The sequence below is a fragment of the Pinus tabuliformis genome, chromosome 9 (genome assembly GCF_031772625.1).
Source record: "Pinus tabuliformis cultivar Carrire ecotype Pingquan chromosome 9, CPIR1, whole genome shotgun sequence".
In the NCBI taxonomy this organism is placed as follows: Eukaryota; Viridiplantae; Streptophyta; class Pinopsida; order Pinales; family Pinaceae; genus Pinus; species Pinus tabuliformis.
The window spans coordinates 1,500,617,224-1,500,628,869 of record NC_142307.1 but is presented as its reverse complement, the minus strand read 5'-3'; the positions used below and the strand labels follow the sequence as shown (position 1 = coordinate 1,500,628,869).

The 11,646-nt window shown below is 33.9% G+C and overlaps 1 pseudogene; it reads left to right on the top strand.

The window, feature by feature from the left end:
* The first annotated feature begins 481 nt into the window (after positions 1-481).
* LOC149154293 (LOB domain-containing protein 1 pseudogene) lies at positions 482-9,456 on the top strand (annotated as a pseudogene).
* The last annotated feature ends 2,190 nt before the right edge of the window (positions 9,457-11,646 follow it).

Here is an 11,646-nt window from a genome sequence, read left to right as displayed (position 1 = left end):
GAAAGGTATTTCAATGCAGCTACATTTATGACCTGGAATCTTCCGTGACACAATTACTTTAAGTGGGTCCAATTACAATTTAAATAACTAAACGTTACAATTTCCAAAATTTTTATATCACCATAGAGGGAAAAACAAAAAAAAAAGACGGAAAGGTATTTCAATGCACCTACATTTATGACCTGGAATCTTACTTTAAGTGCCCCCACAAAGACAGCACACAGAATCCAATGACAGCACCGGACGACTTCGGAATATTGGTGGTCTTCCGCGTATTTATCATTTTCAGACCATTTGCTTATAAATAGCCGAATCCTCCTATGTTTGAACTCCACCGCTAAACTTCTGTTTTCGGTAATTCCATCTTTAGATTGAAAGGTAACCAATACTTTGGAGAAGCAATGGTAATATAATTTCTTTTTAGAGAAAAGAATTATAGGCAGGTGCTGTGCTCCTGCACCAGATTTCCTTCGCTTTGAAAATGAGCTACGATACCTCTTCTGCGGCACAAATATCGTCCACACCTGCATGCGCTGCTTGCAAAATCCAGAGAAAAAAGTGCTCAGAGGAATGCGTGCTCGCGCCATATTTTCCTCCAGACAGTAACGACGAGTTCCTGCTGCTACGCAGAGTTTTCGGTAACAGCCGCGTCATCAAACTACTCAAGGTTCGTTTCATGGTCAGAGTGCAGTTTTGGTATTTAAGTTTTGATAGGTAAATGTTCAAGTGTATGTGTTTTTTGTTTTTTTATAGGCAGAGTATGTATGTTTTAGTAAATTTAGTAGTAAATTTTCATTTAGGTGAATAGATCTTTTATTTTATAAATAAAAAAATTTATATATCAATTTAACAAAAAATTTATACACTAATCTGTTATTTAATTTGATATTTGATTTGATTAGTAACTTTAAATTTATATATTAATAATAATAATAAATAGTAATTTTACAAACAAAAAATATTCAAAAAAACAATTTATATACTAATACTAATAATAAATATTAATTTTACAAACAAAAAATATTCACAAAAAACCAACGAGTGATCCGTCCATAGGTAGTGATAAAGCCTCTGTGTTCAAGCTTCTAATCCCTTGGGTCAGATCTCCTCGACCACCCATTCGCTAGGCCAAATTGATTCTTTTTATTTATTTTCAAAGATCGTAAGGTTTACAGGTTTATGTGAGGAATTATGATATTGAATCTTGATTAATTTTATTTAATTTGACGGGTTGTAAGATTTACTCTCCTATGCAAGAAGTAATGTGAAATATTTACATTTAGAGTTTGCAGTTTTAGTTTATTTTAAAAATGTCTTATAAAATTTATTTTTTAAATTTTATGTAATGACGATGGAAAAATTATAATTTGAAGAAAAAATTTATAAAGAGTTGGAAAGGATATATTTCAAATTTAAATTTACTGAATTTAAATTTTACATTTTAAAATAATTTTTTATTTCAAAATTTTAATTTTTTTGCTAAATAAATCTGGATTTAACACAGATTTTTATAAAAAAAAGTTAAACAAACTAAAATGGTAAACGTGAACTTTGTACTATTTTTTCCATATGAAAGAGTAACATGTATATGTTACCTATTAAATACTTTTTAATAAAATATATATATGCTACATATTAATTACTTATCATTTTTTTTAATGATCAAAACACTAATAAAATATTTTGAAACCAATAATTTTTTTTATTAGGTCGAGGGTAGTTTTATTGGTTATGATCATGTAAACTGAGGGTTATGTTTGAGATGGTTCAAAGTTTCAATACTTTCAATTCTCGATTTAGGTGTGTTGCTTATAGGTTATAGTGGTAGAAGTTGGAATAGACCCCATAGCATCCCATAGTAAGTACCAAACCAACCGAGTTATAGATTCAATATATATACATTTGTTGGGCACTGAAATATTTTATTAGCATTATCTACTTTAAAATGTTTTTTATTATTAATGTATTTTTAAATAAATGTTTCCTGCTACTCATAATAATGGATTAAAGATCTCTCGCTTTATGCATATGTTTGTTGAAATTCAATTACTTTACATAGAGATAAAAAGCTTTGAAATATTTTATTTATAAGTAACATTGAAATATATTTTTTACTCTCTTTGTCTATATACATTTCCATAAAGTTCACTGTTATGAAACCAGCTCAAGAAAAAGATAGAAAAGATAGATCAATGCCTTAGAATTCAGCCTCTTCGAGGGGGCAACCTCCTTTACATTACATAAATGAACAATTTTTCGATGATACAAATGACAAAACCTCCTTTCTATATATAGGAGTCTAAGGAGTCACAATATAACCCAGCCGACCTAACAATAATAATATAAAGCCACAAAAATAACAATAGAGGGATTCTATGGGGCACAATAATAAAAATATGGGGCAATAGGGGCACAACAATGTTAATAAGGTGTACAACTACAATAGTAATGGGGTAATCGCTAGTATTATAGGGACCTATCATGCCCCTCTCCTTCAAAACAAGTGTTGTCCTCAACGCTTGAGTAGTTTTGGATGCTTCTGTATAAAATTCTCATCCTCCCATGTGGAATCTTCAGCAGATAAGTTCTTCCACTTGATAAGATACTCCGAAATTGATCGATTTCCTAGCTGTCGAGTTCTTGTTTCTGTGACTGCTTCCGGTTCCAATATAATTTTTCCTTCCTCGTCAAGTTCTGGCAATATTGTTTGAACTGGGAGCTTGTCGCCTATAACCTTCTTTAAACATGAAACATGGAAAACTGGGTGCACTCAAGACGCTGCAGGAAGCTCCAATTTGTATGCCATAGTACCAATCTTTTGCAACACCTTGTGCAGACCATAATACTTTGGTGATAATTTATTATCCTTCTTAGCTTGCTTGAGGGACATTTGTTTATATGGTTGTAGCCGTAGCAATACCCAATCGCCTACATCAAAACTTCTTTCGTTGCAATGTTGATCTGCCTGTTGTTTCATTCTGTTTTGTGCCAACACGAGGTTATCTTTTTAGAGTTGGAGGACCTGTTGTTGATGTTTAATGTGATGTTCCACTGCTTGAACCTTAGAATTTTCTCTTAAATATGATATGATGGATGGTGGCTGATATCCATAAAGTGCCATAAATGGGGTCATTTTTGTTGCTGTATGGAAGGAAGTGTTATACCACCATTCAGCCAGAGGCAACCATTTGACCCATTGTGTCTATTTATCAAATACAAAGCAACGAAGATATCCTTCCAAACATTTGTTTACTATCTTAGTTTGCCCATTAGATTGAGGATGATAAGATGAGCTATAAGCTAACTAAGTACCAAGACAAGAAAATAATTCTGTCCAAAAATTTCCAGTGAAAATGGGATCTCTGTCACTTACAATAATCTTTGGGTTTCCATGTAGCTTCTGAATTGTTTCCATAAATGCAGTAGAAATTGTACTGGCTTTCAATGGATGTGATAATGCACAAAAGTGTGCATACTTGGTAAGTCTGTCAAATACCACCATGATGACACTCTTTCCCTCAGACTTGGGTAAACCTGTGATAAAATCCTTTGAAACCTCCTCCCAACATTGGCTTGAAATGGATAAAGGTTGTAATAGACCCGGGTCTTAATTTTTTCAACTTTATTTTGTTGGCAAACCAAACATTCTGCCATAAACTTTTGAATATCTGATTTAAGGCCATCCCAAAAAAATTCCTTCTTAACCCTGTGGTATGTTTTTAAAAATCCTGAATGCCCTCCTAAGGGAGAAGTGTGCAATTCCATAAGAATATTTTGTTTGAGTTGCGAATTCTTACAGAGGTATAAGCGATCTTTGTACCATAAGGAATCATTTTGCCAGCTAAATGTATTAGATGTACTGGAATCTTGTTGTAACTTTTGAATAAGTGCCCACACTTCTTCATCATTCTTCCACTCCTCCCTTGCTTCATTTATCCAAACTGGTTGGATAATAGAAATGGCGCACAACAATGCTTCCACATCCTCATCCTTTCTTGAGAGTGCATCTGCCACCACATTTTGCTTCCCTTTTTTGTAAATGATTTCAAAGTCATAACCCAACATCTTTGTGACCCACTTTTGTTGCTCTTCAGAAGATAATCTTTGTTCTAAAAATTATTTAAGGCTATCATGATCTGTTTTTATCTTGAAGTGTCTTCCCATTAGGTAGGGTCGCCATTTCTTAAGTGCATGTAGTATTGCCAACATTTCCTTCTCATAAATAGCTTTGTGTAAAAACTTTCCCTTGATTGGACGACTTCCAAAAGCAATGGGTTTTTCATCTTGCATTAAAACAACACCAATTCCATTTCATGAAGCATCACATTCCACAATAAAGGTTTTTGTGAAGTTCGATGTAGCTAAGACCAGTTCTTGGCACATTGCCTCTTTAAGATGTTCGAAGGCCTTTGTTGCTTCTGGAGTCCAGGAAAATGCATCTTTCTTCAATAATGTTGTTAGAGGTGCTGCTATTCTCCCATAATTCTTAACAAACTTGCGATAATACCCTGTCAACCCGAGAAATCCTCGGAGATGCTTTATGGATGTGGGGATTTTCCATTCCTTAATGGCTTTAATTTTGCTAGGGTCTACCTTAACTCCTTCATGAGATACAATATGACCCAGATATTCCACGTCTTGTACTCCAAAGAAACATTTGGATCTTTTTGCATATAATTGTTTCTCCTTCAATAGTTGTAGCACCCTATCAACATGTTCAACATGATCCTTCCAAGACTTGCTGTAGATTAGTATATCATCAAAAAATACTAACACAAATTTTCTAAGGAAGGGTTTGAAAATGGAATTCATCAAAACTTGAAATGTAGAAGGTGCATTGGTAAGGCCAAAAGGCATGAACAAAAATTCATAATGACCCTCATGAGTTCTAAATGCTGTTTTTGGAATGTCTTCGGTCTTCATTCTGATTTGATGATATCCTGAATGAAGGTCCAACTTGGTGAAGTAAATTGATCATCCAATAATTCATCAATGACAGGAATGGGAAACTTGTCTTTAATTGTGCGCTTGTTGAGCTCCCTATAATCCGGACACATGTGCCATGATCAATCATTCTTGTGCACCAATACTACCGGAGCAGAGAAAGAACTTTGACTAAGTTGAATTATACCAGCCTCTAGCATTTCTGCAGCCATACATTCAATTTCACTCTTTTGGGCATAAGAATATCTGTACGGCCTGATGTTTGGAGGAACACTTCTTGGAATTAGATGAATAGCATGATCATGATCACGAATAGGTGGGAGACCTTTGGGAGTCTCAAATACCTTGGAATGATTGTCCAAGACTTTTTGGAGATTTGGAGAAATAGATGATTCCGATGTGGAAACATCTAGCGAACATAATTGTGCAATTACACCTCTTTGTTCCTTTTTTAGAAGCTTTTTCATACCATTAGAGCTGATTATCTTTCTCGGTTTCCCTGTAATACCCCTTAATTCAACTTCCTTTCTTTCCGCAGAAAATTTCATGAAGAGTTCTTGAAAATTAAAAGCTATTATACCCAAGGATTGTAGCCATTGGACTCCTAGTACAACATCAGCTTGATATTATGGCACTTTCCAGAGCAATTTATCGTTCCTCCATTTACAATCATCACTTGACACTCTGGTGCTAGATATAGGAAGTAATTCAATTCTTTTGCTGCCTTACAATGAATAAAATTGTGGGTACTTCTTGAATCAATCAACACTATTACCTTTTTCTTCATGATTTGTCCTTCTATCTTGATGGTTTGAGGAGTGGTAATTCCAGCCAATGCATTACAATATATGGTCGGATTCATTTCTTCTTTATCTAGGCTTTTTTCTTGGAGTATATCCTCTTCATTTGACCTTTCTTGTTCCTTTTCTTCTTCCTCTTCACAATCTATGTAGAATAGTTTCTTCTCAGTACACTAATGACCTTTAGTGTATTTGCTATCACAACTGTAACAAAGCCCTTTTGCTCTTTTTTCTTCCAATTGTTGTGGTGTCAACCTTATAGGTTGTGGAAGGCTAGGGGTAATCACACTTCCATATTTATAGTTGTGACTGGTATGCTTCTTGGTTGCCATAATTTTGCTTTCCATTTTTCTTGCTAACCTGAATGCCTTCTCTAATGAATCAGGTTCCCAAAAGCGCACATCATGTTGGATATTTTCCTTTAAAGTCCATATGAACACATCAATCCTATGCTCCTCTGGAATATTTTTTACCCTTATGTTCAATTTTTGGAACTCCTCAATGTGCTCCATTATTGAACCCTTTTGTTTGAGACTTATCAATTGGCTAAAAAAGGTGTTGCTTTTTGTATCCTCATAATGTGCTGTCAATTCTTCTATAAAAATTGCCCAAGTGATAATTTGTTTACGAGAGCAAAGCCATTGATACCATACAAATTGATTTGGTTCCAAATATAAAGTTTCAATACGTACCTTTTGTGTGTTTTGCACATTATTGAGATCAAAAAATTGCTCCATCTGCAACATCCATGTTGCAGGATCCTTTCCATCAAACTTCCTCATATCGATTTTTGGAATATGGTGGGTCTTCGATCCAACATTAGAGTCTATGGAATCATGATTAACATTTCTTTTGTTCACATCATGAGTTTCCTTTACAACCTTTTCACCATTAGTAAGTATTTCTTGCAGAAAATTTGTCAAATCTGTCTTCAAATCTACCATGTCTGTCTTCAAATCTGTCTTCGAATCATCAATCTTAGCTTCCATGCCATTTATCTTAGATTCCACGCCATTTATCTTAGATTCCACACCATTTATCTTAGCTTCTGTTAGCTTTTGTGAGCGTGACATTTGTTGCACTTGTTCTTGTAATTTTGATACATCATGTAGAATTTCTTCCTCTTCTTCATGAGTCATGCTAGAGCTTTCAGGTTCCTTACTAGGTGTTTGCATTTTCTTTCCTCGGGGCATCAGTTACCGATAATAATGCTTTACTATGCCCTTTGAATTCCTTCAAACCAAGCTTACGCAAAAATTTAAAAAAAACTACACACCCTTTTTCACTTTGTAGAAGCCTGATATTGAATCTGATGTATCTATGTAATTTCGGATCATCCAGTTATGAAATTATGACCTATAGTAGCCTTCTGCGTCCTCTTTTCAATGCCACCAGTCTGATCCAAATTGGATTCTCCAAGGAAGAGTTATGCAAAATCTCCCATAGTGACCTGCTTATAGACTAGTTCAGTAGAGCAAACTTGTACGACGTGCCATGAGTCACTGTTTCAACCTTTGGCTCTGAAAAAATATATACAAGAAACTACAGTCCGTCCTCTTTCTGTACCTTCTTACGAAATTTCAATCCAATTCTCAGAAAGAAAGTTATGACGATTTTCCCTAGGTCACCTATTTGGAATGTAATTCAGGAGTCTGCAAAAAGACCAACTTCCTCAGATCATATCTCCACAAATATAGTGCAAAAGGTTCTGAAATTCGGACCCGAGATTCAGCGCGATGTCTTCTCAAATGGGTTTTTTTTTAGCTTCTGAAACGTCGCAGAAAAAAGGTTATAGCAAAAATGCCACGATGACCTGTTTGGAGCAGCGAAACCCTAGAATCCAAAGCTCTGATACCAAATGTTATGAAACCAGCTCAAGAAAAAGATAGAAAAGATAGATCAACGCCTTAGAATTCAGCCTCTTCGAGGGGGCAACCTCCTTTACATTATATAAATGAACAATTTTTCAATGATACAAATGACAAAACGTCCTTTCTATATATAGGAGTCTAAGGAGTCACAATATAACCCAGCCGACCTAACAATAATAATATAAAGTCACAAAAATAACAATAGAGGGATTCTATGGGGCACAGTAATAAAAATATGGGGGCAATACAGGCACAACAATATTAATAAGGGGTACAACTACAATAGTAATGGGGTAATCACTAGTATTATAGGGACCTATCATTGACATTATATTTGAATATATTCTGCAGGGTATACATTGAAAATTGAAGGCACTATACACTTTCTTTATATGGGAAAAGTAAAAAAGAAATAAAAATTATGAGTAAGTAGTGAAAGATTTACACATATCTTTAGAAAATATATGTACTATAAATATTTTATTATTGATTATTTTATTTTTTTATAAATAATGCTAATAATTTTACTTTTGTAAGTTTGGCAATGGTGAGGCTACATTATGGTCATGTCTAAGAATAACACCCAAATAAAACGAGAAATTAACATTTAAAAATACCTTAACAAAACATTTATCTATCCAAAACCTCAAACTCTAAATAATATTGATATAAAACTATACTATTTACAAAATATTTTATCTATCTTTACAATTAAAAAAATCTTTATCTTATCCATATTTATTTTTCATATTGAAAATGTTTTTTTACTATATAATAAATATATATTTTTTTAAATAAAAATAAAATTTACATTTTTTCATTTGTTCTCACATACGGTTATTTTACATTTCCATGTCTTCCTAATTTGATGTCATTCACTTTTATCATTTCTGCTTGTAATTTATTTTTTATTTCCATAAAAATTCGATAGAAGAAATAGATAAAATTACATAATAAGCCATAATCTTTTAAATATCCATTTAATTTTTTATTTTTATTTTTTTATGATTTTTAAACTTATTTCATCTACTTACTCTACCAACCCTGTTACAAAATTTACATTACATTACGATTCTACTAGGGGATCATAATATATTACAATTTTATAACTAAAATATAAATTTGCAAAACAAAATATTTATATATTGTTTCTCACATTCCACTTTCATATTCACATTTATTCAGGGTTATTTTACATTTTCGTAGCTCTTATCGTAAATCTGTTCAACTTTCATATTCCATATTAAATTTTTCAACAATTACTTTGCATAGACTAACTAATGACCGTGCTCTAATAGAATTTTCCGGAAACCTGTTATGAGAACAAGGATGAAATTCAAGGACCATACACCTGTGTACATTCACTTTGATCTTCATGGCATCAAGTTCTATTTGGATTGTTGTTACTAAACTCCTGTACGCATGACTTGATCTGTTTTTACTATTCATAAAGCTCTCCGATGTGTGATGGGTTGATGTGGTGATGATGCGTTGTGATGTTACAGGGTCTTCCGGCCGAGAAGAGAGATGATGCAGTCAGAAGCATGGTGTACGAAGCAAGCGAAAGAGTCCGAGATCCTGTCCATGGCTGTGTAGGAGTAATCAATGATCTCCAGAATAAAGTGTCAGAGCTGCAATCACAATTGGCTTCCACACAAGAAGAGGCAGCCAGCTGTACTCAGCAACATGCCAATCTATTAACCGTCATCTCTGGATATCATGGAGTCTCAGAACCCAATTTCTACATCCCGTCACTTCAAGAGTGTGAAAACGCCAATATGGACGCGCCTGTTTTAGACGACGTGGATCCTTTCCAGTTATGGGAGCCGTTCTGGACATAAGCACGAATGATGGCCTTAATTTGAGAATAAAAGTACGTTAATAAGGGAAAACTTTGGATGTCCTCCGTCCCCAAGTCCATTCTCCTGAGTGATGCAGAAATATGGTTATGGTTCGATAGCTAAAGCTTTTTTGTAGTGTTTATTTAATTCACTGTCAGCTAATACTTCAGATTGTGAACACTGTCACTATCTGAGTTTTTATCTCAGAAGTTGTAACTTATATAGCCAGAATTTCTTCAATCGTTTTAGAAATACAAAAATATCAGCTTTTAAATATCTCTTGCTCTAATATTCAAGTGTAAACCAGGGAAGGATTCTTTTGCTAGCTATGCATTACATCGCATTGCTTGTGGGAAACATGATATCCAGTAAAATGAGGCCAGGCTTAGCTGGCTGGTATGGGCATCGAAGTTTCCCAGTCATGTCTGGATACCCTAATATACTTTCCAAATGAGGCCAAGCTTATGTGGCTGGTATGGGCATCGAAGTTTCCCAGTCATGTCTGGATACCCTAATATACTTGATCGCACATTATAACCGTCAGATTGTCGGCTATCTAGTATAGTCCTCTGCATGCTTGATCCAAAAAGATTTGAGTAATCGTCAGTCACCCAGTTTGAATTTGATACTAAACTACATTAGTGAAAAATATAAATAAAAAAAATTAGAAGGGAAAAAAGTGAAAAATATGTAATTTAATGAAAAATAAATTAGAAGGAAAAAAAAATGAATGCAAAATTTAAAATTATAGGAAAACGACACATTTTGGAAAACTATATTATCAAGAATTACCTCTAAACTTTCAATATTTACTGTCTCCAAAAAAATCTATTATCCCGAGCTTCATTGCAAATAATAATTCTGTGTTAGCCTAAACTAAGATGCCAAACCTTCCTATTTGTTCTGTCTCTGTCCAGAACAGCTCATTAGGCCTTTCTTTTCCCTAACGAAGACTATTGATCCCGGCTCTTCCCATAACATGTCATAGGCCTTTCATTCCTCACGTTGGGAATCTATTCTTATAATTAAATTATATCATCTTTGATATATTCGGTTCATATTGGGTCCAATATATAATATAATGCTGTTGTTGAAAATAAAATCATTTATTGTTGACGTTTTTAATGTAATTTTATTTACTTTTTTCTAATATTGAGAAAAGCAATTTTTGCTCATTTTTTTGTTTTGCAACTTTCCAATATTTACGACGGTATCAGAGTACCATGTCACATTAAACAATTACGCTCCTGTAAAAGAGACTCAATGCGTCGTATCTGCAGGTCAGACAAGAAAAAACTGCACAAACGAGTGCGTTGAAAGACTGCGCATATTGCGCATCAAACGCCGTCGGAGCTGCGCACACGAATTAACAAAGTCCGCCCAAGAATTCGTTCAAACGTTCACATATTTTTTTAATTCACGAAGCGACGGGATTATTTGTGGCTTTTCGAATATAAAAAATATTTGTTGCTATTCGAATCTCAAATTCACAGAAATACAAAGTCATAAAAAGACTTAATTCATCCAGGGGTTTTATTCATGAAAGGTTTTAATTCATGATTTCTTAAGGAAACGGATTTTCGTGAATGTATTTTAAAAATATATATATTTTAAAGAGGTTTTTGCCTAAATTGAAAGGTATAGTTGTTTTTTGAATTTTTCTGTTTCGTCTAAAAAGGGTTTATTAAAAAAATAAAAGAAATTTTTTGCTTCAAGGAGATTTTTTTTGTTTAAAGATTGTAAAAGGCAGGTAAAATTCTATTTGGAAAAAGCCAATGGCTTTCTCCATGGTTACCATAGATCCCAATTTTTCTTGGTAAAAATTACGAGTTTTGGTCTTTTAGAATGAAGACATTCTTGCAAGCCCAAGAGTGTTGGGATGACTGTCTATTTAGAGCTGACCCAAGAAGCATGGGCGGCCATGTCCAATAATCAAAGGAATGCAGCTACTGAACTCAGAAAGAAAGAACACAAAGCCAAATGTTGGATACAAAACTGAGTCGATGACTCTATGTTCGACAAGATAACTGGCTCATCCAGAACACATGAAGCTTGGGAAATCTTGAAAGTTGTGTATCAATATAATTATATAGTGAAGACAGTTAAATTATAGACATTGAGATCACAGTTCGAAACTCTAAAGATGATTGACACAAAAAATGTGGATCAGTTCATGACTAGAGTCGTGGG